Raw genomic sequence first — 6,277 nt, 5'->3', positions numbered from 1 at the left:
TTGTTTTACAGAATCACAAAGCTTCAGTGACCCCACACAGCTGCATTGTGGGAGTGGGCAGTGCAGCATCTCAAGTCCAGCTCAACCAAGTATACCTCAGAGTGATTCACACAAATGTATGCACGTGAGCTTCCTCTCCACGATGCCATACCTTTCACCAGCGCTCCACTTCCCAGTCATCAAAGGTCCTGAGCCCTTACCCTGTGCACGGGTGCTGGGGACATGAGTGAACAAGACACAGAGTTAAACAGGTAAACACACAAACCAGGGGATTTCAAGTAAAGGAAGGAAGCAAACAAGGAAACCTAGAGAGAGAGTCTGGCCTAGGGTTTTCTTTAGGACAGGCTTGGGCTGAGGAGGGATATTTGAACTGGTGAGAAGGAGCCAGCCGTGTGGAGGGCATTCCAGCTAGAGGGGACAGCAAGTACCAAAGCCCTGCGATGGGAACAAGCTCGCTGTGTCAGGGGCCAGTGTGGCTGAGCCTGGAAGACAGGTCGGGCTGCTTGGTCGCTGGGCTGTGTAAGAGGACACAGGGTTGAGCCTGAGAATGCTGCGTCATCTGGAGCTGTTTGACCTTGGATGACGGTGTCTCATCTGTTGATCTTACCTTCCTCTCCGGGACTTTGATATGTCCCGATAAGCTTCTGCAGCCAGTCAGAATCTGACAGCTCCCTTCTGGTTCAGAGCCCTCCTGACACCTTGACAACACAGAGCCAGCACCGTCCTCTTCAGCATCCCGCGACAACAGGTGGGGTGACAGTCAGATAAGGGGATGCTAAAAATGGAGTGACTGGGAAACGTTTTAAGATGATAGGGAACAGAAGTGTGCAGCCCAGCACGTACCAACAGGGGAAGCAAAGAGAAATGAGGAACATGGGCCCAACCAGGGAACTGGGCTAGAGTTAGTCACTGCTTTCATTCAAGCTGGGCCCCAGGACAGCTTAGCTCACTGCAGTTCAATGTAACTCCTTTGAAACTGCAGAAACAGTCTAAGATCAGGAAACCTCATCTGTTAGGAAATTGAGTTTCCCCAGACGCCTCCACCTCCCCAGCTGCTGCCTGTCCGGGCCCTCACTTCCAGCACTTCAGGAGTGGGACCCCAGGTTGCCTAGACCTTGCCACCCATCATTCCGGTTGCTCAGGCCCAAATCCTGAGAGGTACCTTTGACTCTTCAGAGATACCTCTCAAGCTTTGACTACTCCATCAGCAAGTCCTTTCCACTCTATCTTCAAAATGTATCCCAAATCCAACCACTTCTCACCGCATTTACTGTACCACCCCAGTCAGGCTGTCATCACCATCCCTCACCTGTGTTCCTTCATTATCTCCTGTCTGGTTCCTTTGCTTCTGTTGTCCCCTTCAGTGTGCTTTCCACACAGTAGCCAGAATGATCATTTTAAAACATGAGTAGGTCTGTCCCTCCTCTACTCAAAATCCCACAGTCTCTCCATCTTACTCATCAAAGCCCTAGCCCTTACAGTAGCCTCAAAGTTCAACTGTGTTGGCTTCCTGCACCCGTCACTCTCTGACCTCACCTCCTACACCTCTCTCTCCCCCTGTTACTTGGGACACTTCTCTGGGGGGTGCAACTTAATGACATCTCTCGAACTTAAAAATCCAATACCATCTGATCCAATGAGTTGACATTCATGAGTTTATTATATGGATATACTTTTTCATGTGTCCAAAGAAGTATATTCATCACAGTGTTTTTTGTTTGTTTGTTCTGTGATAATAAAAGACTAGGAACAACCTATGTCCATCAGCAAAGAGTCTGGTTAAATAAAAACTATGGGGCATCCAATCAGTTGAAATACTCAGCATCTGTTACAAATAATGAGGCAGGTCTACATATGCCAATGTAGATCCGACTCCCCGGTGTATGGTTAGATGAGAAAAAGCAAGGTGTGGGAATAGTGAGCTGTAAGAGAGAAGGGACGTACACCCACACACTCAGTGAGTCCTTCCTGAGACCCCCCCCAGGTAACAGCACTTGCTGATGCTAGGGAATCAGCTGTGAACAAGCCTTACTTCCTGGAGCTGACGTTCCATCGAGGCAAGACAGGCAACAGATTGATAAACAGATAACGTAACCTCAAGCCGGGGGCCAGGCTGGCACTAAGAAAGAAGACAGAGACTGGAAAAGCAGAGTAAGCAGGCAGAGAGCGAGGGCAGTCCGAGAAGGGCTCTCAGAGGAAGTGATAGTTGAGCAGAGCCCTGCAAGAAAGAAGAGTATGAGGTGTAAGAACGTCGGGGGTTGTTCCAGGCAAGCCCCGAGATGAGCGCCAGTGTGTCAGAGGAGGTCAGGGAGGCCAGAGCGGCTGCAAGGGGCCTGAGAGAGGGAGAGTCGTGGGAATAAAGTCAGGACAGTGGGCAGGGCCCAGAGTGTGTGGGACCTTGTGGCCGGGGTCAGGATGTAGAGTGACATCCGGGGTATGATGGGCAGAGGTGTGATGTAACCTGTTTCACATTTCCAAAGGATCTCTCTGGATGCCGGGTGAGGAGTAGATTGGGGGAAGGGAGACCCATGGAACTGTTCACAGTGGTGTGTCTCTGGGAAGGGGAACTGGGTATCGGGGTAGAAGGGAAACTTACCTATCTCCATGTAGCCTTTGTATTGTAAAAAAAAAAAATGTTTTTTTCTGAGTGTGTGTGTGTAATCTTACTCAAAAAATAAATCAAAAACAAGAAAAAATATTCATAGCTCATATTTATTGGGCATTTATTATGAGCTATGCTGCTTGTCACAGTGAACCCTTATGATTAATTAAGGTGAGCCAGTCCATGTAAGTGGCCAGCAGTACGGCCCACACTACCCAGCCACAGCCCTTTCTTCTGTTGAGCTGCCCCAGGTGGGAGAGTGGAGAGGCCCAAAGTAGGCATAGAAAACAAAAAGGGCAGAGCTACCAGCCTCACAGCCGTTGGCTCTCTGAATCACATCCCCAACCAAACTTTGCTTTATCCAGTTTCTGCATTTTTGCCAGGTGAATGGATTTCAAGCAGTGTCCTCTTTGCTGTTCTAATGCAGTCCCATTTTTCTGATTACTAATGGGTTGAACATCTCTCAATAGAATGCAGGCTTTCTTAGCTCATAATCATTGTGCTGGACAGTGTCTCAGTGATGGCTCTTAACTGAAGCAACAGAGGCCAACTCTACCTAATTTAGGGATTATCTGATAAGATGTTGGATGGCTTAGAGACTTGTCAGCAAGGCTGGAGAACCAGGCTTGGAGAATAAATGAAGCTGTGCAGCCAGGACCACGTTAAAATTCATGCCTCTGACCCAGTCCAGTGAGGATACAGGAGCCCTTCCCCCAAACACACACACACACACACACACACACACACACACACGCACACACTGAACCTTGGGCCCCAGAGCCACAAAATGTTCACACCACTACTGCCCTCCTTTTCTGTACCACTTTGTAGCCTCAGATTCAGAATTTGGGCTAAACATAGCAAGGCTGCTCAGAAAATAAGGGCCCCAAACTATCAGCTTCTCCAGTGGGAGCTGGGCTCTGCTTCTCACCAAGATTCAAGATTTATATGTGGGCAGTTTCCTATACATGGGAAGGGGTTCAGATGCTAGGCAACCAAAGGATGACCAGAGGCTTACAGCAGAGCCTCTCAGAGGTCAGGATGGTGCAGACCACTTCCATATTTAGAGGTTCCCAGTATACGAAAAAAAAGTGGCAAAATGCCCAAATGGGATTTAATAGTGGGGCAGCATTCCTAACAAGAAATAAGAAATATAATTGTACCATTCACAAAACAGGTTTAGGATTTTGGTTTTTTGACGGAATTCTTTACAGTATAGAGCCAGAAATGGGCCACAGGTTTAAAGATGGGTCCTGTCAAGATATTCCTGCAACTGTGTATCTATCCTTATTAAGTGTTCACATCAGAAGAGTAAGTATGAGGCCTGGGCCAGATGCCCTCCAGGCTGGCACTTCCGCAGGCCCGGGTGTGGGCAGGTGGTCCAGAGCTGCTGTGCTCCAAGTACAAGATCTGCTCCCGGGTAGCAGCTCCTGCCTACAAGGGCAATCTGGTCATGCCAGCCTCAGACAAGACCTGCCCTGGACGTTGTGCAGATGCTACATACCAAAGACGCAAATTACTGCATCCTGAGGCCATCTAAAATGAATATAACCATGTTATTCAATGAGCTGGGCTTGACAAGCTCAAGTAAACCTTAACTTTATTCTTCCCCTGCACCCCTTCCTCCTATGGCTAGCATGGCTCCTTGGGTGCCATGACTTCTTCAGACACTCTTAGACAATGAAAAGTCCAGTCAAATAATCTCATAGCTCCAGGCCAGTGTAACATCAAAATTCCCAATTCTATTTTTTTAACAGATTTATGTTATTTATTTATTTATTTATTTATGGCTGTGTTGGGTCTTCGTTGCTGTGCGCGGGCTTTCTCTAGTTGTGGCGAGCAGGGGCTACTCTTCGTTGTGGTGCACGGATTTCTCATTGAGGTGGCTTCTCTTGTTGCGGAGCACGGGCTCTAGGCACGCAGGCTTCAGTAGTTGTGGCTCGCAGGCTTAGCTGCACCGCGGCATGTGGGCTCTTCCCGGACCAGGGCTTGAACCCATGTCCCCTGCATTGGCAGGCGGATTCTTATCCACTGCGCCACCAGGGAAGCCCTCCCAATTCTATTCTAAGTAGCGCTTCTCCCCCCAGCTCTGCAGTGCCTCAGGCTCACAGCCTGCAGAGGAGGGCCGGACATGGTCCTGTTTCTCTTCCTTCACTCCACCTTCTCTCATCTTCTCTCCTACTTGTTAGCTCTGCTTCAGATCCACTTAGGGTCCCGCCCTGTGGGCAGAGAGGAGGCGCTAGGGGCGGCAAATGTCTGGCTGGCCTGGTACAGTTATGACCTGGAGCGATGCCTTCTGGATGGGACAGACATCTAGTGCCAACTCATTCTCCCATAAGGACCTTTCGCAGGTTCTTGGACCTCCCTGGTCGGCACCATGGGTGGGGGGTGCCTCCCCCCCTTGGCCACATTTGACCCATTCTCAGCCCCTGGGTATCCCCTCTGTAGGATTGCATTGCTCCTCTAGGCTGACCCTTGGATAGGATCATTTATAAAATGACTTTAGGCTGGTTTCTCAGCAAAGGGCCTTCATTTGGTCCAAGGGAGCCACACACCTTTAAAGGTCCCATTGTTGGTAGAACAGCAGCTCACTCTCCCGTTTTGCTCTGCCAGACCCAGCGAGCCTCTTAGGTTTTGATTTCTCCCAGCAAGCATCTGGCACTAGCCTTTGTACTCCCTAAACTTCAGGGACATATCCAGCTCTGCCAGTGGCTGTCTTGAAGTCCCTCTATTGTTATTTCATCGGTGAGTAGGAAGCTCCCCCTCTTCTTCCCACTGGGGTCAGAACATGGCACACTCACAGCTCTCCCAAACAGTCCTCACTGTCTGCCTCTTCCACGTCCCAGCTCCTGGTATTTGGCCAGGGGTGAGTCTTGAGCCACCGCTCACGAAACCAGTTTCCAGAGTCTGCATGGAAAGTCTAACACCATCGGGCTGTGGTGATACTTGGTATCTGTTGATTGACTTTGGCTGAAACTGAAACAGCATAGGTCCTCCTTTTTATGCCCTGTATTCAACTCATAGATGTGATGCTCCATTCTGTCGTCTGTAAAGAAAGCAGAATGATGCCAACCCCTCAAGATTATTTTACAGGTTAAAGAGATCATCCCCGGGGGAAAGCTTTACCAAACTGTGAAGCACTCCACCTGCTCTGCTGTTGTGCTTCTTTGCCGGACAGCCTCACAGGCTAGGGCAATGCTCTCCATCTTTTTCGGCCACACTATGCAGGAGGAATGACGCTCCCATGTGTATGTAACACCTGCCTTCAGGGAGAACAGTTTTGAGCAATCCCTAGTGCACCAGTTATAACTTCACCTCTTCTCGCTCACTGAAGAATGCTCACTGAAGAGTGAGCCAGACACTCGGCACTTACCGGGACAGCCTTGGCTCTGTGCGGTTTTTTCTTTTTCTAAGTTACCATTTTAAAATTCCACTATCTAGCTGTTGTGATAGGAGGCTCCTCCCCCAAAAGCACGACACTGTACCTCAGAGGCTGTTGCCATGCATCTCAAGGGTTCACAGGAGCCCTTTAATTTGGGGGAAATCCTGTGCCTGCTCTCTGGGGGCGCCCGGAGACCAGTCTGGGAAGGGACCGATAGAGCATGCCAGAAGCTTGATTGCCTTTTTTTTTTTTTTTTAACTTCTTTATTGGAGTATAATTGCTTTACAATGGTG

This window comes from Eubalaena glacialis, chromosome 18, assembly GCF_028564815.1.
Source record: "Eubalaena glacialis isolate mEubGla1 chromosome 18, mEubGla1.1.hap2.+ XY, whole genome shotgun sequence".
In the NCBI taxonomy this organism is placed as follows: Eukaryota; Metazoa; Chordata; class Mammalia; order Artiodactyla; family Balaenidae; genus Eubalaena; species Eubalaena glacialis.
This window is presented reverse-complemented; position numbering follows the sequence as displayed.